Genomic DNA, 27,255 nt, shown 5'->3' on the forward strand with positions numbered 1-27,255 from the left:
TTACTCTTTGAGATTTTAATTTATTAGGTTATCCAAATTTTTGTCAACATATATGCTTCGTTAATAAAAAATTTTATTATTATAAATTCTTTATTTGAGTGGGAGTTTCATGAGGAAAACTCAAATTGGGGATATATTCAAGGAAAGTCAGAGATAAGAAAGGTGAGAGGCTAACTAGGAGTAATGGGATGGGAGCCAACCTAGTTGTCTCCTGATCATGAAAATGGCAAGACTCTCACTCGAACGATCTATGACCTACTTGAATAACATGTATGTTGCATACCATACTAAAATGCATTGTTGTCTATACGATAGCACGATGTCTCAAAGAGGAATCAAGTCTATCATAGCTGACCTCGTAAGAGGTGACAAGCTAAACGGAGACAATTACAGCATATGGCGTCATAAGATATCATATGTCCTCAAAGAACAAGAAGTCGCTAATGTCTTGACAACTTTTCTTCCAGAGCCTGAGGCGAATGCATCACGAAGGGACTAGGACGGCTATGCGGCCTAGAAAAGAAGGGACACCATCGCCAAAATTACTATGCTAAGTGCCATGACTGACGATGTGTTGGTGCAATTTGAAACACACCCTTCTGCCTCTGCCATGTGGGTGGCACTGAAATCTAAATTTGACGGTACCTCTACTATAAGGCTTAGGAGACTCACCGTCAAACTTGACAATTTCAAGCTGGGTCCTAACACTCCCATAAGGCATCACCTAAGGGTAATGCAGAACTTAATCAAGGAGCTTAAGGAAGCTGGAGGCACCTTATTTGATACGCAACAAATTCAAGCTGTCATGAGATCTCTCCCAGCCAGCTGGGACACCATGAAGCATACTATTACTCATAACGAGAGTATAAAAACCTTTGTTGATGTAGCTCACCACCTCCAACTGGAGGATGACCGAATAGAAACTATGCAACCTATCAGTAAGGCATATTTAACTGAAGGAAAGGGAGGGTCAACCTCCCAGAACCAGTCTAAGAGAAGCAAAGGCTATCAAAATAAGAAAGGCAGCTCTAAAGTGAAGAAGGGAAAGAATTCCTTCAAGAAAGGCAAGAAATCTCCAAAGAAGTAGAACATAGCAACCATCAAATACTATGCTTGCCAACAGAAGGGGCATTACGCCAAGGATTACCTTGAGCAGAAAAAAGTATTGGATTTAGATTCGATACATTTGTCTTATGTTTCTAACACTGCGTTTATTGCTAAAACTAATCCTGTTTGGGTTATACACTCAGGGGCCATAGACCATGTGCGCAAGGATCATGGCAACTTCACAAAATTTCGTCAGTTACCAGTAAGAAGAAGATGGCTTTATGTTAGGAGCAACACGAGAGTAGAAGTCAAAGGGATCGGTACTTGCGAGTTGACCCTGCGTGGAGGAAAAACCCTAGTCCTACGAAATATCCTCTACACTCTGGAAATCTGACAAAATCTTGTGTCTGTTATTTCCTTAGTTAAATTTCATTTCAATGTTTTTTTCTATGATTTCATAGTAGACATTTCATATGGGACCAATTTTTCAGTTTCTGGTTATGTTTCAAATGGTTTCTTTGTTTTGGAGAATTTCAATGACAATTTTAATTCTAGTTGTTGCTATGTACTTTCTTCCGATGTCAATTACAATATATGGCACGCTAGATTAGGACATATTGGTCAGGAACGCATGACCAAACTGGCAAAAAAGGGTTTGCTAGGAAACGTGTCTAGAAAAGAAATGTCTCTATCTGAACATTGCTTGGCTGTCTAAAGTATAAGAAAACCTTTCAGAAAGGCAACCAGGCCTAACCACCCTCTTAAACTAGTGCACTCTGATATTTGCGGACCAATGAGTGTAAGGGCACGTCACGGAGCATGGTATTTTATTACCTTCATCAATGATTCTTCTCGATATGGCTATACTTACTTGATTTCCCACAAATCTGAGGCATTAGAGTGTGCTTTAGAAAATATCTCAATCTAGTGAAAAATCAGCTAGTTTCAAGAATCAAAGCCTTAAGAACTAACCAAGGTCGAGAATACCTCTCTGATCAATTCAAGGAGCTTTGTGAAGAAAGGGGTATTGTTATGCAACTAACAATCTCCAGCACTCCTCAACAAAACGGAGTTGCTGAAAGGAGAAACAAAACTCTCCCCAACATGGTTAGATCAATGATGGCATAAGTTGAGCTTCCAACCTCCTATTGGGGAGATGCTCTTTTAACTGCCACATTCATACTTAACCGAGTGCCTTTTAAATCAGTCACCATGACCCTTTACGAATCATAGATAAACCGTAAACTAGATCTAAGCATCCTAAGGCCATAGGGGTCAGCAGCCTATATTCGTGATTCTTCCCATAAGTATGACAAGCTAGAACTGAGGGACAAAAAGTGTATCTTCATAAGATACTCTGAGAACTCTAAGGGATATGTCTTCATTGGTGAAAATGATGATGGCTCAGTGACTAAGATAGAGTCAAGGGACACAATATTCATAGAAACTGAATTTCCTAGCAGAGGGAGTATTGATCAAAGCAGCTGTCTTTATGAAAATGATAGCAATGAGGTACAACAAAGTGTTTTTCAGCCTACTGATCTGAGTGGGAGGGTTGAACCATTTTCATAGCAAGGTCTGACTCAGCCATAGGAAGAAAGTCCTGCAACAACCCCACTTAAAAGAAGTAACAGAGACAAAACTCCTAGGAGACGTTTCTCAATTAAAGGAGCAACTTTCATCGTTAATCCAGAAAATGGTGAAAAAGACCCTGTAAGTGTTAAAGAAGCACTAACAGGGCTTGCTAAGGAAAAATGGCAAAAGGTCTTACAAGAGGAAATGGATCTCATGGAGTCTAACCAAGTATGAGAATTAGTTGAACTACCACCTGGTCAAAAGGCGATTAGGAGCAAGGAGGTTCACAAACATAAGGCTGATGGATTAATTGATAAACCCAAAGCAAGGTTAGTTGCCAAAGGGTATATACAACAAGAAGGAGTGGACTACGATGGCAAAAGGCTTTACAAGAGGAAATGGATTCCATGGAGTCCAACCAAGTATGGGAATTAGTTGATCTACCACCTGGCCGAAAGGCGATTGGGAGCAAGTGGGTTTTCAAGTACAAACGTAAGGCTGATAGATCAATTGATAAACCCAAAGCAAGGTTAGTTGCCAAAAGGTATACACAACGAGAAGGAGTGGACTATAGAGACACTTTCTCACTTGTTGTACGTTTCAACTTGGTAAGATTAATACTAGCTCTAGTAGCAAGTTTAGACTTAGAGTTACATTAGATGGATGTAAAAACCGCCTTCCTGAATGGAGAACTAGATGAAGAAATCTATATGGAACAGGTTGAGGGCTTTATACAGAAAGGTAACGAACAAAAGGTTTGTAAACCCTTGAGATCCATTTATGGACTCAAGCAATTATCTAGACAATTGTACTTAAGGTTCCACAAAGCTATAAGCTCCTATGACTTTGAAATGATCAAAGAAGATAACTGTGTTTATATTAAGCGGTTTGGAGACAACTTTGTCATTCTATCCCTCTATGTCGATGACATACTCCTAGCTGGTACCAATCTTAAACTAATAAAGATGATCAAAGAGTGGTTATCCTTGAATTTCAAGATAAAAGACATGGGTAAAGCAAAATATATTTTAGGCGTTAAAATAAGAAGAGATCGTTCTAGAAAATTGCTGTCATTGTCACAAAAGGCATACATAACAAAGATTCTTAAGCGTTTCAATATGAGAGACTGTAAGTCTATGGATATCCCTATGGTTAAGGGACATAACATAAGCGAGGAAATACGCCCTATAAAACAATGTGATATAGAATGTATGAAGAGAGTCCTATACTCGAGTGCTGTTGGTAGCCTAATGTACACTATGTTGTGTACCAGGTCGGACATATGCTTCGTAGTTGGACTTGTGAGTAGATTCCAATCCAATCTAGGAGTAAAACACTAGGAAACCGTAAAGAGGATAATGAGTTATCTAAAGGGAACTATGGACTATGAGTTATGCTATCAAAGAAACGGCCTTCGTGCAGAGGGTTGCTCTGATGCTAATTAGGCAGGAGACTTGGACGAGCGACACTCGATGTCAGGCTATGCTTTCTTGTTGAACAATAGAGCAATCTCTTGGAGCAGCAAGAAACAAATGTGTGTCTCTTTCATCCATGGAAGCAAAATACGTAGCATGTTCTGCAGCAGTCCAAGAAGCTGTATGGCTCAAAAGATTCTTAGCATGATTGAGAATCTATAGTGCTAGTGAAGGACCAACTCTAATTCACTATGATAGTCAAGCAGCAATAACCTATGTAAAGGACCCTACATACCACAATCGTACTAAGCATATAAACATAAAATATTACTTTGTAAGGGATATGATCGCTAAGAAACAAGTGACAGTTCAATACTTGTCTACTCATAAGATGTTGACAGATCCCCTAACCAAACCTATAGTTAAAGATCCTTTTGTCAAGCATGTAAAGGCTTTGGGCATGTGGAAAGCATGATGTATTGAATTCCTTTTTCTTTTTGATCCTTTTCTTGTTCAAATGTGCAAGCACTAGGCATGTTGTATTGAACTTTCTTTTTCCTCTTACTTAGTAATTAAATGAATTTTATCCAGTTCAAAAGAAATTTTCTTGTATATACATTTGTGTATTTATACATGCATAGGCACGAGGTATACAACACCAATATGTCGTACAAGTTACAAGGTTGGCTCACTCATATTGGCAACCACCTCGCTATGTTCTCATGGGATGTAGAAGGTTTAATAGCAGATGATAACCATGAGATGGTAGAGAAGAATCACCGCATAAATGTCGCCTCAGCTAGATTGAGATGAGACCCATAAAAGTTTGGGCCGAATCATGGATAATGTGTAATCTATGAGACCTATAGCCAGATAAGGAACTTTTCACTTATAAGACATCATATATAGTTGTGATCGAAGAGATCCTGGTTCAAATGCTGAAATGCATTTGGAACTTAAGTCTATACGGTGCTACTAAAACCAAAAGCGACATACTCCACTTAGTGGATCGAGCACCGTAGCATGCAATTCATACTGCATGAGCTCACTCAAATCGCAACATGGGATGTAGATGAAAGATCCCTAATCCATTATAATGTGAGTCCTAGAAAGGAAATAAACCTTTCATAATGCCCTCAAGACTTAGACAGCATCACAAGGGTTTGGTTTAGTGACGGCTACTCTAGTCTAAACCCCAAGGTCAAGAGTGATACGATCTAACGGGTCAAGACTGGGAAAACGACTATGCCAAATCGAAATGATGAATAGTCAGAAGGAAGATTTATCCTGAAGTACACATCTACGTTGGTGTCTGTGACATGTCCCTTGTAGGTTGAACAGAAGAACTAAGCAAGTGCAGATACCATACGTATAGAAAGGCAATCTGAGTAAACAAAATAACTTGAGAGGGATTAGATATGCCATAAGTAAAGTGTATGGATAAAACTAGGGCATTCGTGGCAACAAGCATACAATTTGCAGGTACACCAAGGGTGTTCTTGTGTGCTAGTCTTGTATAAAGGACTCCTAGTACACAAGCACCCGAATCGATGACGTCATGCCCACGCGGTCACGACAGACACCTAGTATAAAGCAATGAAAGATTTAGCTATCGCACGATAGACAACCCATCAAATGCGAGTGGAAGATGTTAGATTTTAAGCTTGGATCCGCCCTTGATGGGCCGAACTATTTGACTAGATATTAAAAGAATATACCGATCAAATATCCAAGTGATATTATGATTTGTTTGACTCAATCAAACATCCTAAATCAAATCCAATCGGTTACGATATAAATTAATTAATTTATATTGTATAGATTAAATATATGTTGAGTATATATATATTTAGAATTAATTGAGATTAATTCTAGAAATATCATGATATTATAAGATAAAGATATATTTATATATCCTAACTCAGATTTAACCTAATGGGCTCAGTGAATATTTTGGCTTCCCAAAATACTCCTGACAAAAGCTATAAATAGAGGCTTCCATCCATCAGTCCAACTCACTCCAATAGTTGAGCTTTCTTACTATCTCTCTCTCTCTCTCCCCCTTATTCTTTCTTGCAAAGAGGTGCTCTACTGTGCACTCAAAGCTTAGACTTTTATAGTCTAGCTTATAGCATGAGTCCAGAAGATCCGACCGACCCAACCCGAGATCCAACCCGGTACGTTTCCTTATCAAATTCTCCTTTTATTCTGACAATAAAAACATAAAATGAAAACACATCTACAAGCCAAAATAAAGTATGATCCAGTAATTTACAAAACCCAAATGGGCACAAAGAAAATCAATTTAAAAGTCGATTTTCAATAAACATACGTTTTCTCAATTTAAATATAAATTAGGCAAATCATCCATTATTAGAAAGTTATCAAGTATAGTTTATAATGGAACATGACTAATCATTGCCAAAAGGTTTCTTTTAACCATTGAATATATGCATATCACTTGTTGGTGGCTTATATAATATTATTTATAAACTTTTGTAGATTATAACACTACTTAAAAAAAAAGGATTTTTAAACCCCCCTTTCTAAGCCAATCATTGCTGAGACAGTTTAAAAAATCTAACCTCCGGCATTTTTCTAAATACTGGTATATTCTTAGATCAATTCCGCAAACAAGTGACCTAAATTATACTTTATAAATTGGGTGCACTATTGCAGAGAATGTAATTAATGTTGGTTAAAGAGGATATGGTTATATGAGGGATGTGCATTTGAGTGGCGTAATTTTTACTAACAAATGACGTAGTTAATGACTTTCTATGTCGATTAATAAAAACAACCATTGTAGAAAGCTAGTGTTCTACGTTGCCTTTTCAGGTTTCTTTTAAAACCAACATTGAAATTTTAATTTTTTTTAATATATTATTTTTTATGAATTAAACCTCCCAGCAATTGCAAATGTCCAGCAATGAAACAATGCATCCAAAGCCAGTAGTTACCTAGAACTACTACCGTGTAGAAATTTTACGATTCCAATTATTCTCAAGATATATGAAACAATAATACAAACTAGTTAGAACTAGTGCTGAAAAAACGAGTCAGTTTGGCCCTTCAGGGTTAGTCTTTCACAAGCCACAAACCTAAATGGGTTGGCGTGTTTAGACCCAACTTTAAAAATGGAGCCATTTTACAAGACCTATTCCTTGTATAGGTGGGACTTGAGCTAACCCATGAGTTTTTAGGCCTATTTACAAAATTTTATTTGATTTTATGTATTTTTATATGCAGAAAAGTAAAACAATAAGCCTCTTAAAATTCAAACTTCAGGCCATGAATATTAGTGAAAAAAAATGCTTAACTATTGTCCAATTTTTCAAAACTAAACCAATCAAGCCATGTTCGTAGAATTAGTAAATTATTGTTTATAATTAAATAAATCATAGAAAGCACAAACTAAACACTAAGCAACAGTAATATTATCAAGATGATTTCCATCATTATCTTCAATATCAATTATAACGCTTGATTGTGCTTCGAGTAGGCTCTTCTTTGGTGGCAAAAATATCATTTTTTCTTCTTCAAATAAAAATCACTTTCAAGTTTTACAGCCTACTTATTATTTTATTTTAATTTGAGGTATATTACTATTGAAACTAAGGGTGTGTATGGATTAGAATGGGCTAAGTTTACTATCAACCCAAAGTCTTGCTTCGGGCCAATTTTTTTTGCACCGGACTGGAACGAGTTTGCTCGGGTTGGATTAGATCATACCAAACTATTGGGTTTTTGCACAGCCCTACTCGAAATACATAAATTTTTAATTCAAATTATATATAATCACAAGTTATATAAGTATAAAAATACTCTCTTATTAAATATATATACTACTTTTGATTCTTTATATAAAAGCTAGATAACTAATTTGTAAATATCTATTAAATAAATTAGTTAAATTATTTATTTATAATAAATAAATATAATCTTTTCTAAATTACCCTTATTAATATGTGCAATAAAACTACCTTTTGAAAAAAAAAACTCCTTAACATGTGTAATCACTATAGGGATTTCTTGAGAGTAAAATAGATAAATGTTAGAGACAAAATGGATTGACATATTATATTTAGAACCAAATTGAATTTTTAACTAACTTTTATATTAATGACTGAAGGTAGTATATAATTTAAAAATATTAACACACTAATATAAATCTTATCATCATCTAAAGTCCAAATTAACCCATGTAATTCAATTGAACAAATTTTTTTAAAAAATTAAATAAATGAAACCATTTTATGAAATTTAGTTTTTAAAAGATAATAACAAATAAATATTTATAATGTCATTAACAATGTAGAAAATTCAATAATATCAACATCATATAAATATTTTTTAAAAAATTGAAAAAATAGACAAGCCAAAATGGGTTGGCCTTACGGCCCATTAGGGCCAATATGTCAGGCTTGCTTACAATTTGAAAGGCAGACTTTTAAATTTGATCCTCCTAATTTTCGAGCCGAAACGAACTGAGCTTGTTCAATAAACAAGTGGCAACTAAACATATCAAACAATATATATCCAATTTCAAATGTAAACTGAAAAAGTAAATTTCTAACGGTAAATCTTTCAAAAACCTAAAATTCACTAATTACTTTGCTTAATTAAAAACCAGCTGATATATCTCGTATGAAATTAATTCTTCACTTGAATATTGGGTATGATTTTCAAACACGGAAGAATTAGGAGCAGACAAATCATTAGCTGTTTAAATTTTCAACAATGATAAAATCATACGTCGCATATAGCGTATGCCATGATATCTGCACTTTTGCTTCTGGGTTGGCAACGATAGTAAACAAAGCAACAATTTGAAGTTATCAATGTGAACAAAAATTGTGTTTGAAAAATAAGTAAATAATAAAATATTTAATAGGAACTTACCTTCGGGGGAACCCATTTTATATTATCCGATAATTTAGCCTATTTTACGCTTGTTGTCTTGTCCATCACTCTTAATAAATACTGACAATGCTCAAATTGCCCTATCACCATACGTATAAAGAAATCATAAATTATTATATGCTAGCTGCAATTAACTTGAAAACAAATGCAATAATAAAATTTAACTTACATTTAGGAGATTTCTTCGACATCTCTACTAGGCTTTCTACCAAGAGAATCAGACCAGTATATTCTATTTTTTAGAGGTCAAATAACAATTAATGAGTTAATGATAATTGCAAAATCCTAAACAATTTCAATTAAATATGTTCTTTACATTTATCAAATTTAAAACTACTTATTTTTCAACAAAAGGTGCTGATCGATTAAGGTAATTATGTTCACAATGTATAACTTCCTCTTGTTTGGAGTGTCTTACGGCTTCTGCACTCTTTATGGTAGCCACATAAGGTCATATTGGTCATTTAGTTCCTTTTCCATGTACTCTCGATGGAATGCCTTGTAGGTGAAATGAGGTGAAAATCAGCACATGAACAGAAATAAATAGTAAAAGAAAGTTACAACTTTAGTTTTAATCATTTAAAAACTTTGGTCCATATTTTAAAAAAAATAAAATTATATATTTTATGAAAGTTAGGGACTAAGCTTTTCAATAGTTAAAATTATAAGGAATGGATTGTATCGAGTCAAAGGTTTAAAAATTGAGTTATAACTACATTAAAATTAAGAATTGAATTAAATCAAGTGAAGTTTTAGGGATTAAGTTATAACAGAGTAAAAACTTTAAGAATTCAAAAATTAATTTCCCCTAATAATAATATTGTTTTCATTGAATAAAGAAGAGTTCCCAAAAAAAAAGTCCACCATCATTTATCAAAAGGAGAATCTCAAAAAAAAAAAAATTCAAATTACTAAACTTCAAATTAGACTTAATAACAATATTTTAATAGGTTTTAATGCTAGACTCGCAAATAATAATATATTTCTGTAAAAAAAAATTTATTTTGAATCTAGTAATTTCGAACTCCTTTTTATGTGATTCTTCGTTTTTAATATCTCTCTATATAGGATAAAGTTTTTAATTTGTAACCCTATCTATAAGATCTATTTAAAGAGTGTATGAAATTTCAACCAATTTTTTTTTTCTCTTCATTAGTTACGTGCTCTATGCATCACTAAAGGAAGTCTTACTCACTCTCTCCATAAATACTATTCTCTCTGTTTTTCTTTTTAAAAAAAAACAATTAACCAAATTACATTGTTTGAAATGTTGATTATGAAATGTAAGTTGTTAAAAATACCCTCATTTATGTGAAAAAAATGAGTAGAAATTAAATACTACCTCCGATCCTTAATTAAGAGTTAGTTTGACTTTCAATTTAGTCCTAAATATAATATTTCAATCTACCTTATCTCATATTTATTTATTTTTTTTCTAAAATAGTTCTTATAGTAGCTGCACATATTAAAGATTCCATTAAATGGTAATTATAACTAATACACATGATTAGTAAGGGTATTTGAGAAAAGACAGTACCTAATTATTATAAATAATTAACTTAACAAACTTTCTTAATGTATTAGAATTAGTAAGTAGCTCTTGATAATATATGATATGCGTGATTAAATAAGCTATAGGGAAATAAATGAAACAAATTTGAAACAAATTTTAAAAATCGAGAACAAGTCAACAAAAAATTATCTCCTACATCTCTTGTCACCAAAAAAAAAAAATTGTCTCCTACAAAAAGAAGTGGAGGGGTAATATTTTTAAAAATGACGAAGACCCTTGGGTCTAGTGGCACCAATCCCCCCTTTGGAGGATGATCCAAGATCAAACCTGTGTTGAGTATGTCGGCGTGTTTGTGTGTTGAGATATAATTTACGTGTTTCATTTGACTCCTATAAAAAAGTAAGAGTAAAATACATCAATCTTTTTTCTATTTAATCTAAATTACAAAGACCTTCCTTTTATTTTGGAAACTTATATGGACCTTCCTTAAAATCAAAATATATATTGCACAAACCTCCTTTCTTGTTTTAAGATTCAACATCTATCCACCGATCTGTTAGTTGACCGTTAGATCATAATATTGACTCATTATTTTGACCAAATTACCCCTTCTTAATACAAATATTACTAATAATTATCATTTAATGACATATCATACATCTTTATTTGAAATTTAAAAAATAATTTTAAAAAATATTTTTAATAGTTTTTGGTATACTATTGAATTAATTACCATATTATAAATTTTATAAATAAAAATTTTTAGTTTACAATAAATCTTGTTTACTTATTTAAACTTACTTGTGATGTAATTTTTTAAATATATCTTAGTAAAAAATGTTTTGTAATTGTATATATATTTTTTCAATAAAACTATAAAGTTATGTCTTAATTTATTAAATTTAGTAAAAATATTAAATAGATTATTAATAAATATTAATATTAAAAGATAAACTATAGATTTAATATAATGAGGGTAAAGTAGGAAACAAGGTTTATTCTAATATTTTTTTAATTAAAAAATATGCGTAAAGAATCTTTTCAGAATATTCTTTAATGATCTTAATGGTTTGGATTAAAATGTATATTATCAAAATAGAAGGGAGGTCAGTGTCATTAAAACAAAACAGAAGGGTAGTCAGAGTAATATTTTTGGGAAAAAATATATTTATATACATTTATTGCTTTGAATTAATTGTAACAATTTTATTTATTTACATGATTCTATTATTTGTATTTTATAATAGGACAAGAGGGAGTATATCATTATAAAATAAAAATATTATTGAAATAGAACCAATATCAAATCAACTTGATTTGAAGTTCAAACCATAGTTCTAGCTAGTCAAGTTTATATAAACACATAAATTTTAATATTTTTGTTAAAATGGGAAATGGACTAGAAAATATTTTAATTATAATTCTTTTTTTGGATAAATTTTAATTATAATTCTGTTTTAAAGATGATTGAAAACAATAAAAATATGAAGCTAACATGGTAATATCACGAAATGACTTCTCTTGGCTTGTTACCATGTTATTATTGTTCCTTGGTTGTTTCTTATAGCTTTCATATTTGTACCAAAAGTCCAAAGCCATCATAAACAACGACCACCCTTATTTATCCTTAAGTGGTTCTCTTAAATTAGAAAAATATTAACCAACAAGTGTTGGTTCAAATAGAAGGGACTTAGGCACCTTAAATATCATGTCATGGGTTTGATCTTTGAGGTGGTATGTATAGAAAAAAATTGTTAGGAGGGTCCCTACTACGACACTTGACGGTCTTCCAAGAGATTAGTCTATTACTATTTAGATGGGAAGATGTTTTGGGTAACCAAAAAAAATTAGAAAAATATTATAATTGTTATGAATATAATAATATATTTGTGGATGTTCATATATCTCCCATTATCTCCTATAATCTCTAATATATCCCATTATCTTTATATCCCATAATTATTTCATATTATTATATAATCTGTAGATATCTGGGGGTGCTACTACGGCATCAAAGAGTAATAAAGGAGACTTATCGTTTTATTGAAGAAAGAATTCAGAAGAAGCTGGCAGGTTGGCAAGCCCAATCACTTTCCTTGGCGGGCCGAATCACACTCACATAGTCGACGCTGGCAACCATTCCATTGTATGCAATGCAAACAACTAGAGTTCCTGCATCTAACTGCGCCGGAATTCAGAGTTTAATGCGGAACTTTATATGGGGCTCTACCAGTACTCACCGAAAAAAGTCCATTTGTTGAACTGGAACAAAACGTGCCAGCCGAAGGATAGAGGTGGCTATGGGCTCAAAGACATTACCAATCAAAACACAGCACTCCTTGTGAAGCTAGCGTACTCAATCATCACACAACCGGACTCATTTTAGGTCAGAGTATTAAGAGGCAAGTATGGCTGGCAAGATAAAAGTCTCCCATGTGGAAATCCTCGCAATGCTTCGTACTTGTGGAGAAGTCTTGGACAAATATGGACTTAAATATGACTTGGAACTTAGGGGGTGTTTGGCAATAGGATAAAACCATGGTTTTGAGACCAAACCATGGTTTGGGTCTCAAATTTGACAAACAGGGAGAAAAATTAACAAACCGCGGTTTCAGACCAAAACCATGGTTTCAGGAAAAGTGAATCCATTTTGCTTCTGGCTTAAATTAGAGAGTATGATTGTGCTTGTCAGAGTAGATCTCAACGATAATATAACTTTAACACCTCTTAATTATTTTTTTATGAACATATTTAATCTTATATTTTATAAATATATACACATATTAATTAATTATTAATTATATATCTTATATATTATTAATTATGTTGGTAAAAAAATACTCCTCCGGTCCTTATTATAAGACCCAATTTGACTTTTTATTTGGTCCTAATTATAAGACCCAATCCATTTTCTCTCTTATATTTATGCATTTTTTTCCAAGATAATCCTTCTAATAATGATATTTTTAGCCAATATACTTAATTAGCAAGGATATTTTAAGAATAACAACATTTATTTATTATAAATAACCAACTTAACTTACTTCCTTAATCTCCTCAAATAAGTCAATTGGGTCTTATAATTAGGACCGGAGGAGTATTATTAATAATTTTATTCCTTCAAATTAAAATATATCATAAAATTTATCTTTTATGTAATTATCATATTAACTTATGCCCTTTTTAGTAATTTGTACATATAAAAAGTGTTTCTGATAATAATTATCCAAACACTCTCACTTCTTAGAATCACTTTTTCACAAAATCTATTCTTTACAAAATTTATTCTCCCAAGAATCTATTCTTTAGAAGCTATTCTCCAAACCATGATTTGGTTTTATCCAAACACCCCCTTAGAAGATAGAAAAAAAGTGCTTTTTTGGTTGGATAATTGGGTAGGAGAACTTGGGCCTTTGAAGAACCTTGCCTTTGCCCCCATCAGTGAAGAAAATCTTCCCAAGACTGTGCACCAATATGTCACAGAAGGAGGAGAATGGAAATGGAGTAAATTTGAATAACACCTGCCTATAAATATGTTGAGACAAATAGTAAAAGTCAAACCCCCTGCCCCCTTGACCCTGCGGCAGTAAGAAAATGGTCAGATGACCAATCCAAAGGCTTCATGGTTTTCTCAGCTTACCAAACAATCACTGAAACAGAATGGAGCTCCAAGGATTCTTGCTAGGGCCTTGCTTGGAAGTGGCCCAGTGCACAAAGGTTGAGAACCTTCCTTTGGCTTGTCTTGAATGGCCGGCTACTCACCAACAAGGAACGAATGCGGAGGAAAATGACAATAAACAATCACTGTGATTTATGCAATGGACAAGTGGAAGACCTGAACCACGTGTTTCGCAATTGCAAGTTTGCAACCTCCTACTAGGACCTCATTATTCCAGTTGAGCAGGGCAGTATTTTCACCATCTCCCTTATGACAGATGGATAGAGGATAATCTCAAGATGAACAAAAGGAACCCAAACTGGAGAGTCACTTTTGGCCTTCTCTGCTGGAAACTTTGGTCTGCCAGAAATCGGCGTGTATTTTGCAATGAAGTGGTTCAAAGCCACCGTCTAGTCAATGAAATTCTATGTCCAAGTTCTTATACTAGGTGGGCTTTAGTTAGTCAGAGAACTTTAAGACTTGACTAAAGCCTTTGCTTTTGTTGTCTTGTACCTATTTTGTACTTATTTGTTTAGATAAATAAACCTTTCCATTCAAAAAAATAAAAATAAAAGCAATGTATAATGTATTGAGTACTCTTAAATATAATGAAAAATATTCTCTCTTGTTAATCTTGTCTTCCTCTGTATGATTCCTTTATATTTCTTCTTTATTTATAACACGTTATCAGCACGAAGTTCTAACCAAGGTGTGTATGATATACCTTTCTACCCCAGTATAATTTTAGAGCATCATCTCTATTATTTTTCTAGAGTATCCTTTGCTCTGTTCAAATAAAAGTATATCGAGCATCACGTATATGGTGTTTTAGAGTATCCGTGTTCTTATCCAATTTATCTAGGATAATCTAAGCCGTTACATGGATTTAAAAGGATTATCTACTGTTGTTTTAAACATCAGGTTCTATAGCTGTGATTGAAGATTTTGCTTTACTTTTTAGTGCGACAATTTAATTTTGATATAGATATTATACCTTCTGAATTAATTATAATGAGAGGATTTTTCCCCCCTCTATTTCTTATAGACTTGACATTACTATTTCAATGAAACCCGAAGTTCTAATAAATTCTAGCAGTATCCTTAAAGAGTTATCATCTAAAGTTAAATGGCCAAAAGCCATATAATTCTAAATTTTCATCTCATTGTAATTAAATAGCCAGAAGCTATATAACTCTAATTTTTCATTCTTTTCAAATTAAATGGCTAGAAGCCATATAATTTTGATTTTCTATATTATAACTAGAAGCTATACAACTTTGATTTTTTGTCTTATGGCCAGAAGCTGTGTGTGTGTGTGTGTGTGTATGGCTAATTCTCTATTTTTTTAAAATGGCTTGAAGCCATATATATTTGATATTTTATCTTATTAAATAACTAGAAATATTTAGGTATAACTTTTTCATCTTATGGCTAGAAGCTATATATATTTGATTATTTTTATCTTATTAAATGGCTAGAAGTAATATAATTTGAATTTTCTGTGTTATGGCGAGAAGCCATATATATATAATTTTTGTTTATCTTATTAAATAGCTAGTTTCCATATAACTTTGATTTTCTATCTTATGCCCAAAAGCCATATATATTTGAATTTTTTTTTTATCTCGTTAAAAGGCTAGACGCCATATAATTTGTATTTTTTTTTATTTTATGACCAAAAGCCATGTATATATATTTGATTTTTCTTTATTTATATATATCATGTTAAATTTTCTATTTTATGGCCATAAGCCATATATATATAATTTTTTTATATCTTATTAAATTGCTCGCATCCATATAACTTTAATTTTCTATCTTATGGCTAGAATTCATAAATATTTAACTTTTTTTGTTATTTTATTAATTGGCTAGAAACCATATCACATCAAATTTTTATCTTATGGTCAAAAACCATATATCTTTAATTTTTTTTATTTTGAAATTAAATGGCTAGATGCTATGTATCTTTATTTTCTTTATTAAACGGCCTGAAGCCATATAGTTTTGATTATAAGAATGATCATTATATGGTTTGTTTATATATAAAAGAAAAATTATGACAATTGGAATTATAAATAATGTAACCCAGAAAACTAATGACTATATAGTGAAGGATATGTTGGTAAAAGAGTTTACTTTTTCTCCTTATTTCATGTTATATTTAAGTAATTTAAAATTTAAGTTTTATTCTTATCTTATTCTCATATATTCTTGACATTGAATTTGATATTTATTAATATTATAATTCCTTATTACTAAATGGCCAACAGTCATTATAATCATGTTATTGAATAATATGAAAATAATAACTTATGATGTTTTTAAAGCCCCAAGGGCTTATGGTTCAAATATTAAGGGACACAAATGATCTTTAAAAAAAAATATTTATTATACAAAGTCTTGAAGATTAATAACTTATAAATAGCCCTGAAGGCTTATGATTCAAATCTTTGTAATTATATAGTTTGATTTTAGTCCTTATAGATCTTTTTCTGTTGAATTTATAAATTTATGAATAAGTTTTCAAGCATTGCATAATATATATATATATATATAAAGAAATAAAGTTTTTGAATAAGGAAATATCAAGAAAATATATATGTTTTGAAAAAAAAAAAATACTTCATATTTTGAAAAAGTATAACAAGAAGTGAAGTATATCATATAGTGAAATAATAATATATGTTAGTTCTTGAAGAATTATATATAGCATTTTCTAAAGAACTACATATAATAAAAAAAAATTGATATAGTTCCAGAAGAACTAATAACAAAATGTTGATATAGTTCTTGAAGAACTAGTAATAAAATCGATATAGTTCTTAAATAACTAATATAGTTCTCCCTATTATTTTTGTGGGCAGAAAAGGAATTAATAATGAAAATTATGACCCACAAATATATATATATTAAAATATTTGTTTATCAAAAGATCTTAAGGTGATAGCTCAATTGAATTGAAATACATTATTATATTTGAATCAAGAAGTATTTGGATTTTCAAGTTAAAGATATACTATTAGCTTACTATATAGTATTCACTCTGTTTGAAATACAAAAATAAGAAAAGTATATTTGTATGACTCAAACTTGAGAGGGAGATTGTTGAAATATAAGTGTGAATCATATTGGATAGAATTTGTTATCTTTAATATTCATGTCATTTTTTTTATACAAATTCCTTTTGAAAAAGACTCTAGAAAAGTCAGTGATGCTCGACTCTCCATAAGTGCACAAATTTCTACCACTAGGTAAAAGATGAAAAATAAGGCTATAAAAGAGCTATATCATGATTTATTATCCCGAAGGTAAAATCTATAACTGATAATATATTCCTTGTGAAATATTAAAGTAAAAAATGAATAATATGACATGGTAACAAGAAGTTTACCAATAATTGAGAATAATTTTACAATAAACTAGAAGTTTATGTATTTATAATTTGGCATGACCGGTAAGATCATCTCAGATCATAATGATGCAAAATATCATGAAAAATGTGTATTGTCATTTATTAAAGAACCAGAAGATTCTTTAAAAATGATATATGATTCAAGAATTTTTATGTGTTGTTTGTTTTCAAAAGAACTAAATAAGAGAACATCACTAGCTATGTTCAAAATTGGATCCGTGCAGATTTATAATGTATCAAGTTTATATGGGCCCATTTAAACACCATATGGACCAAAGTAATACTCTATAAGTAAAAGATGCATATATAAAGTGGTCACAGGTGTTTATGATCAACTTGCAACCTGAAGTTTGCAAATATGTTCAAAGAATTACATTAAGTACATACGTTCTTGATTATGAAATCAATATGATTCTCGTTGAGATTGCTAGTGATTGTTCCTCACGTTGCTGATAATTATATGCTTAGTAAAAGCCTCTATAAGTAGTTAGATCAGAGTTTATGAGAACAAAATTCCCATTTGAGTGTTGGGATGATTGATTATATATATTTTTGCACATAAATGCATCAAGCCAACAATGTATTATGAATTCTCCCATTATAATTGGTTTTTGATCAGGTGCCAGACATTTTTCATTTTAAAATGTGTAATATCTATTATTTCACTGCAATAATGCACACAAATGGATATTAAAAGTAAGTTGGGATCACTGTTAGATGAAAATCTCCTTATTCTTATTTGTCTCTAAATGAAATAAAATAATGTTTCTAAAGGAGACTCATGGAGTTAGGAGACCTCTATTACATGTTCCCAATATGAGGGGAAGAAAATATGTAGCTGGAAAAAAATATATAGAATGCATTTTTAATATCAAATGTACATTCTCAAATATAGTAGCATGAACTAGAAGTTCGTAAAGTATTACATTCATAAAATATTATTAATATTTGCCAGATACAATTACTGATTCAAATGAGAATTCTTAATTCTAATATTTCAACTAAAAGTGCTCATATTCTTGAAGACGTGGTAAAAGCATGAGAGTATGATTAGTTCCAAAAAGAAAAAAAAAAAGGAGCAAATGATCATGATGATCATACTAAGGCGGCATGAATTGCAAAAGAGGTTAAGACATAACTATTTAACCCCCTAAAGAGGTTTAAATGTTTGGAAGTAGTAAAGAGATCTCGATATATTATGTCATAAAAAAAAAGGGATCGATTAATTTATTGATGATATCACATGATCAAATAAGGATCTTATATATAAATCTGTCATGAGATACAGATAAAAAAATAGTTGGCCAATAGAAAAGAAAAGACATAACGTAACAGGGATTTGTGTATCCCTAGCCCATGTACTTGAAGTGTAATGCTAGTAAATAGGCATTTGTACAATATAAAGAGAAATAAAGTCTTGTGGTGGATTAAATTACATGTCTTATCAATATAACAGTTTGGTAATAAATGAAGTTTTTTCATGTGCATCTTAGAAATATATAATTATATCGTATGACTCACTTTATAGTGAAATTTTATGTGAATCCCAGAAAGATTCAAATCCTTGTATAAATTCAAATGATCCAATATATGAATAGATATGGATCATAATTTATGAAAATCCTTGAAGGATTTAAGTTTCTAGAAGCACACAATTATATTCTCAAGAACACTATTCAATTAAATCTCTCTATATGAGATATATGTGGTTAATATCAACTGAAGGAATGATGTAAACATATTCCAACTTGTCTATCTGTGAAAAGATTCCAAAATTAGTTTGTTATCAGTACTATTTATGATGATAGCATCAAAACTCCTGATGAGTTTTCAAAAGTTGTAAATTACTTAAAGAAAAATTTGAAATAAAAACTTTGGAAAGAATACAGATGGATAAGTCACATCCATCATGTGGATAAGTAACATCTATTATGTGTTTAGGTAGTTGTAAAATCCTTAGATATGGATCAAAAATTGATTTAGACCTCCAAAAGGTAATGCATAAACACTTGGTCTAGAAGTACCATATCTTAGCATCACTAAAGCATTTATATATCTAGCTATACAGAACCTGATATATCATTTGCTGATTAGCATGATATAGTTCTTTGTCAACATGAAAATACTAGAATAAAGTTAAAAATATTCTTCGTTACTTTTAAGGGTGCCATGGAGGTAATATTATTTTATTTGAAGGTACCCGAGACTAATCTTAATGGCTATATAGATAAAATATTCTTGTTTGATCCTCATATCAAGAGATCAAAGTATGATCCACGTGTGAGTAAATCAAAGGACTATTCGTCTCATGATTTTTAGAAGATTATAAATTTCATATTTGACTTTTTATCTTACTACAATATTTGGAAGGCTTGTTTGTTATATTAGACTTTCCAGGCTTAAAGATGTCAACTGATGTTGCCAAGAGGGGGAGTTGATACACGTTGTACTCTTTTTTCTTTTGTCTATGGTTTTGTCCCACTGGATTTTCTTAGCAAGGTTTTAATGAGGCAGCATTGCATAGTGTATCAATGAAGTACTTTTTTTTATTTGTTAGGATTTCATCTCATAGGGTTTTTCCTAGTTGAAGTTTTTTAATGAGATACATTCATATATATTGGACATCCAATGGGGAGCGTTATGGATATAATAATATCTTTGTGGATGTCCATATATCTCTCATTATCCCCTGTATCTTCTATAATCTCTCATTATCTCTATATCCAACAATTATCTCATATTATTATGTAGTCTGTAGATTCTATAAAAGGTATAAAGCTGTGCCTATAAATAGAGGCCATGTATAATGTATTGAGAACTCTTGAATGGAATGAAAAATACTCTCTCTTATTGATCCTTTCTTCCTCTGTATGATTCTTCTCTATTTTTTCTTTATTCATAACAATAGTCAATATAAAAACAAGTGGACAGAATAAAAAAGGAAAATGTACTTGGTACAAGTCAATTTTTTTATAAAAGAGAGGGCGTAATGAAACAAAAAGTATGATGCGGATGCTATTTTGAACTCCCTTGTCTTTAGCTTTATATGGGATTTAAAAATTATTCTTAAGAGCTGACCTCTTTCCTGGAAAGTGGAAACCCGTCTTCTTCAGTTCTTTCTCATTCTCTGCCCATAAAGCCTTGCGCACCATGTTAACCTTCCCTCCAGAAATCCAATCTTTGACTTTCCATCTCTTTCTCTCACAATCTGAGTTGCTCTCTCCCATTTAAACTCAGTTTTTTCAGATATTTATTCTCAATCTTGCAGGTGCCTAAATCTGAATTAGAACCTCTCACCTAAACACTCAAGCGCAACCCCTATTTCAGGAATTTCTGTATTTAACATTAACTTTTGTTTTCATTCTTAGTTAAAATTATGTCATTTGTTTTCTCACACGACCCGTTAATGTACCCTGCCGTGAGTCTTCTCCTAAAACAATTTTCTTGCATTTGTTGTTTGCTACTTGCCACTTGGTTTTCATAGTAGCGTTCTTCGTTTCATGGGTATGGAATAAAATTGTTGTGGATGCTAGAGATGGTTTTGAGGAGAAATTCAGGGGCACTCTATATCCAAGGACTTTGTTTTGTTCTTTGGGTGCTTTTGCATTTAATCTTGTCATAGGCCTCCTATGTTACTTCTATTGGTATAGAAATAGTTGGTCTGATGAAAAGTTCGTGACCTTTTTGGATTTCGTGCTTAAAACAATTGCTTGGGGTGTTGTTTGTGCTTATTTGCATTCAGGATTCTTCAATTCAGGTGAAAGGAAATTTCCATTCTTCTTCAGAGCTTGGTGCACTTTGTATATCCTTGTGTCTTGTTATTGCTTTATACTGGACATTATTCTCCATCTTAGATACATTTTGTTACCACTTCAATACTTGATTTCTGATGGTGTCTCCTCCTTTATGAGTATATTCCTTTGTTACATGGTGTTTTATGTGGAAAATGAGAGTGAAGATAACATAATTCGAGAACTTCTTTTGAATAATAATAATAATGTAAGCAATGCATTAGAGTCAAATAAGAGCAAAGGGGAGGAAACTATCACTCCTTACTCAAATACTGGGCTTTTCAGCATGCTTACGTTCTCTTGGGTGGGTCCTCTGATTGCTGCGGGCAAGCAGAAAACTTTAGACCTTGAGGATGTCCCACAACTAGCTAGCTATGACAACGTAGCTGGAGTTTTTCCACCTTTTAGAAGTAATCTTGAGGCCGACTATGGTACTATAAGCAAAGTGACCACACTTAAGTTGTTGAAGTCATTAATACTCTCAGCTTGGAAAGAGACTTTTGCAACATCCATTTTTGCACTTTTAAATACTTTGGCTTCTTACATTGGTCTATATCTCATTAACACTTTTGTTCAATACCTCAATGGCAAACAAACATTTATATTCTGGTGGCTACATTTTTTGTTGCGAACTTTACAGAATGCTTGTCACTGAGGCACTGGTTCTTTAAAAATGCATCAAATTGGAATTAGGATCTGAGCATAGCTTGTGGCAATGATTTATAATAAAAGCTTAACCCTTTCCTGTCAAGCCAAGCAAAGCCACACTACTGGAGAAATAATCAATTTTATGACTGCTGATGCTGAAAGAGTTGGTGATTTCAATTGGTACATTCATAATCTATGGTTGGCATTTTTACAGGTAGCATTGGGCTTTGTTTATTTTGCATAAAAATCTTGGGATGGCTTCAATTGCTGCATTTGTTGTTACTGTTATTGTAATGTTGGCAAATGGTCCCTTTGGGTAAAAATTCAAGAGAATGAGTCAAAAAATAGACGTATGGAGGCCACATTTGAGATTTTAAGGAATATGAGAATTCTCAAGCTACGAGGATAGGAAATGAAGTTTCTATCCAAGGTTATTGAACTGAGGAAGATAGAAGAGGGTTGGTTAAGGAAATACTTTTACACATTAGCCATCACCACCTTCGTGTTATGGGGTGTGCCACGTTTATTTCTGTGGCTAACTTTGTTACCTGTGCACTTATAGAGATCCCACTCGAATCAGGGAAGATCTTATCTGCACTTACAACATTCAGAATACTTCAAGAGCCAATTTATAATCTTCCAAACGCAATTTCAATGACAGCATAGACTAAAGTATCTCTGGATAGGATTGCATCATTCCTTCAGCTTGATGACTTACAGCCTGATGTTATAGATGAGCTTCTAAGGGGTAATTCTAATACAGCAATTGAAGTAGTTAATGGTAATTTCATTTGGGATTTATCTTCCTCTAATACTACATTGAAAGATATAAATATCATTGTCATATGAGGCATGAGGGTTGCTGTCTGTGGTACTGTTGGCTCAAGTTAGTCCAGTTTGCTATCATGTATTTTGGGAGAAGTACCAAAAATATCACGAACTATAAGGGTGTGTGGAACTAAGGCCTTTGTTGCTTAGTCTCCATGGATTCAAAATGGCAAGATAGAAGAGAATACATTATTTGGTTAAAAGATGGATGGGGAAAGGTATGAGAAGGTCCTTGAAGCATGTTCCCTGAAGAAGGACCTAGAGAATCTGCCATTTGGTGATCAGACAATTATTGGAGAAAGGGGAATCAATTTGAGTGGTAGTCAAAAACAAAGAATTCAGATTGCGTGATCTCTTTACCAAGATGTTGATATATATATATATATATATATATCTATTTGATGATCCTTTTAGTGTTGTAGATGCACATACAAGATCCCACCTTTTAAAGGTAACCCGTTATGTTATTTCATTTGTTTTACGCTATGAATTTGGTGATAGAACTTAAATGCTTTGTAGATATTTTATACTACATATTATATCTATAAATTATTTCTTTTCATGCCGTTTTGAAACATAATCCTTGTCTAGTGTCATACTCCTTTAAACATTTTAGTTAATTTTCTCTTTCATTATTTTTGTAGATGGCAGGACTGTTTACTAGGTTTTTTGAGTTCAAAAATAGTTATTTATATCACTCATCAAGTAGAGTTCCTACCTGCTACAAACCTTATTTTGGTGAGTTATATCTTATAATTTAATCCTTTTCATTTGAAAGACAATCTACTATGTTTAATATCCTCTGATATTTTTATTTATATCTTCTTTATCATGTCATGAAAGATGGGAAAATTACTCAATGTGGAAAGTATAATGATTTGCTCAACTTAGAGACCGACTTTATGGAGCTTCTTGGGGTACATAATTATTTGCACTTGGTCCACTAGATGGGGGGGAATGCCTAATAAATTAAGTATAGTTGATCAAGGGATAAATATCCCTAGTGTACAAGTTACAGAGGAAAGAGAGGCAAATAATGATAGGCAAAATGATAAAATAAATAATGTAGTTGGAACAAAAGGCCAGCTTATACAGGAGGAAGAAAGGGAGAAAGGTAAAGTTGGGCCTTCTATCTATTGGAAATATATTACAACAGCATATGTAGGAGGCTCTTGCACCATTTATATTGTTGGCTCAAATTCTATATCATCTTCTTTAAATTGGAAGTAACTATTGGATGGCCTAAGCAACTCTGATCTCTTCAAATGTGAAACAACCAGTGGGAGCCTTTATGCTTATAATTGTCTATGTTGCTATGGCCATAGGAAGTGCTTTTTGTATCGTTGCCGAAGTCGCTTTTCTATCCATAGTTGGTTACAAGATTGCAACTCTACTTTTCAATAAAATACACCCATGTCTCTTCCGTGCACCAATGTCATTTTTTGATGTCACTCCAAATGGAAGAATTATTAACAGAATAAGAAGCTGAAATATTCCATTGTTTTTATTGTTTTGCTTATCTAATCTAATGACCAATAGAACATTTTAGTTTTTAGATTTTAAATGTCTTTATTTTTTTTAAATATATGACCCCTTCATATTGTAGGTTTTGTTTGATAACTACATATCAAGAATGATGTATTGAGTCCTAGACAATCTTTTTCCTTTTTCTTTGTTTTCTTGTAGGCATCTACAAATCAAAATTTAGTGGATATAGCCATTTCCAATCAAATTACATCATTAGTCTTCTCTATGATCCAACTTTTGGGAATAATAGCAGCAATGTCTCAGGCTGCATGGCAGGTTTTCATCATCTTTATACCAAAGATATCAATCAGTATGTGGTGTCAGGTATTTTGCTTAAACCATGTTATCTTACTTGATATAAGGTTCTACATATTTCTTGTATATTCTCTCCTTCTTGTCCTATAGTTTATGCTTGTGTTGATTGTGCACTTTTTTTTTATAATTTTCTATTGCTTCTGTGTATTTTATCATGTTATATATTTTGATAGCTTATATTTTATGAACTTATTATTCTGTAACAATATTATTTTCCTTCAGCTCGAGAACTATCGCGGTTGGTTAGAGTATGTAATGCTCCTATTATTCAACACTTTGCTGAAACTCTTTTAGGAACAACAACTATCAAGAGCTTTGATCAAGAGTCAAGATTTAAGGAAACAAACATGAAACTGATAGATGGGTATTCTTAGCCAAAATTTAACACTGCTGCTGCTTTGGAATGGCTTTGCTTCCACTTGGATATGTTGTCTTCTATTACATTTGTCTTTTCCTTGACATTCTTGATGCATATGCCGCATGGAGTTATGGATCCAGCTAAGTGATTTAGTTTTGTTATCTATTGGTGAAAAAATAAAATAAAATTTTTGGCACCTTAACCAATTGACAATTACTTTGCTTATCTTATGGAGGTAATGTAGGCTATCTGTTTACTTTTATTTTATTTATGAATAGAAGGTATTGCTGGTTTGGCTGTTACATATGGACTTAATATGAACATGTTTGCAAGCCTGGGTGATATGGAACCTTTGCAACTTGGAAAACAACAATATATCAATGGAGAGAACACTTCAGTATAGTAGCATTCCTAGTGAGCCTCCTCTTGTGATAAAAGAAAACCGACCCAATCCTTCTTGGCTATCTCATGGAGAAGTTGACACTTGTGATTTGCATGTATTCTGAGTTAGTTATAAATTTGACTCCAAATATATGTCTCAATCATATGGAGCATGTTAAGATTAAAATTTCTCTCAATCTCTAGTCAACTAATTTATAAAACTTGTCAAGCTACGAGTCTTTGATCAAGTGTTAGAATTTATCTTTGAAAATAAATGTTATAGCTAGTAAAATTATATTTTGGTTTATGTATTTAACATTATGTTTGTACTGCTATAAAAAAAAATATTCATGTGTATGATAAAGGTTCGTTATGCTCCACATCTACCACTTGTGTTGTGCGGCATAACATGCAAATTCCCTAGGGTGCTAAAAACTGGCATTGTTGGGAGAACAAGAAGTGGCAAAACAACTCTCATACAAACACTTTTTCAAATCATTGAGCCAATTGCTGGGCAAATTGTGATTGATGGCATCAATATTTCATCCACTAGACTTCATGATTTGAGGTTTAGAGTTAGCATATTCCTCAAGATCCAATCATGTTTGAAGGCACAGTGAGAAGTAACTTAGACCCATTGGAGGAGTACAATGATGAAAAAAATTTGGGGGGTAAGTTTGTTATAGTTGCAAATAAGCACATTCATATATACTCAACATTAGGTTGTTTCCCAAAATTAAACTTGTGTCTTTTTCTTGATATGGCTTTACATTCATTCATTGACATGTTTTTAGGCTCTAGATAAGTGCTGACTTGGAGACGAAGTTCGAAAGAAAGAAGGAAAGCTAGACTCTATATGTTTGTCTTCCTTGCTCCCTACCTTACTGAACATAAAGTGATACTCTCTCTAGTACTTTTTATAAGATCCATCTCGTACATTCTCTTTCATATTGTTTCCCAGTATTTTTTTCCTCACTTACCCTCTTATAAATAGGGGCATATTTTGAGGGGAAAAAAGTACATTCTTTATATGTTTGTTGCTTTTTGACTAATGTTAACAGATTTCTTACCACACAACTTGGTTATTTGGATCTTATAAAATAGACTGAATGTATTGGTGTATACACTACTCCTGATCCTAGAAATGGAAACTGATTGCTATTGTGAAAATTGTTGTAGTTAGTGAAAATGCTGAGAACTGGAGCATGGGTCAGAGGCAGTTAGTATGCCTCGGTAGAGTGTTGCTTAAGAGAAGTAAGGTACTGCCATCGATAATTTGATCCAGCGAACTCTTTGGCAACACTTCTCTAACTGTACAGTTATCACCATTGCACATAGAGTAACTTCTGTTTTTGACAGTGATATGGTTTTGCTTCTCAATCAAGGTTAGTTATTGCTTGTTATTCTCCTTAGAATATATTTTGTTTTTGTTCTTTGATATGCTTTATTTTGCTTTTTCATATGATTTCCCATGAATCTTGATGCAGGACTAATTGAGGAGTTTCACTCTCCAACAAGATTGCTTGAGGACAAATCATCTTCTTTTGCTAAGCTTGTTGTAGAGTATGTTATGAGATCCAAATCCACTATCAGTAAAGGAACTCATTACCAATTTTGCTTACTGAAATAAAAATAACACAGTTTCTAAATGATGACAAAATGTGGGGAAATCTATCAATTAAAAATCACATTAGTGAATTGATAACCAAGTCCAATAATGTTAATCCCTCTTGTTGTTTTGAGTTGAAGATAGTTGTGTTTTTATATGTGAGAATATATGTGTGGAAAGTTGAAACCTGTGCTTGTGAATGGAAGAGACAACATTGTAAAACCATAACAGGAGGATAGTTATCAATGCCAC

At 32.2% G+C, this 27,255-nt stretch overlaps 1 pseudogene; it reads left to right on the forward strand.

Moving 5' to 3' along the window:
- The window catches only part of LOC114759878 (ABC transporter C family member 3-like), a 30,793-nt pseudogene extending 3,769 nt beyond the window's left edge, over window positions 1-27,024 (forward strand).
- Window positions 27,025-27,255: the final 231 nt, after the last annotated feature.

The sequence above is a fragment of the Neltuma alba genome, unplaced genomic scaffold (genome assembly GCF_004799145.2).
Source record: "Neltuma alba isolate B1F8T4 unplaced genomic scaffold, ASM479914v2 tig00010912_pilon, whole genome shotgun sequence".
Classification (NCBI taxonomy): Eukaryota; Viridiplantae; Streptophyta; class Magnoliopsida; order Fabales; family Fabaceae; genus Neltuma; species Neltuma alba.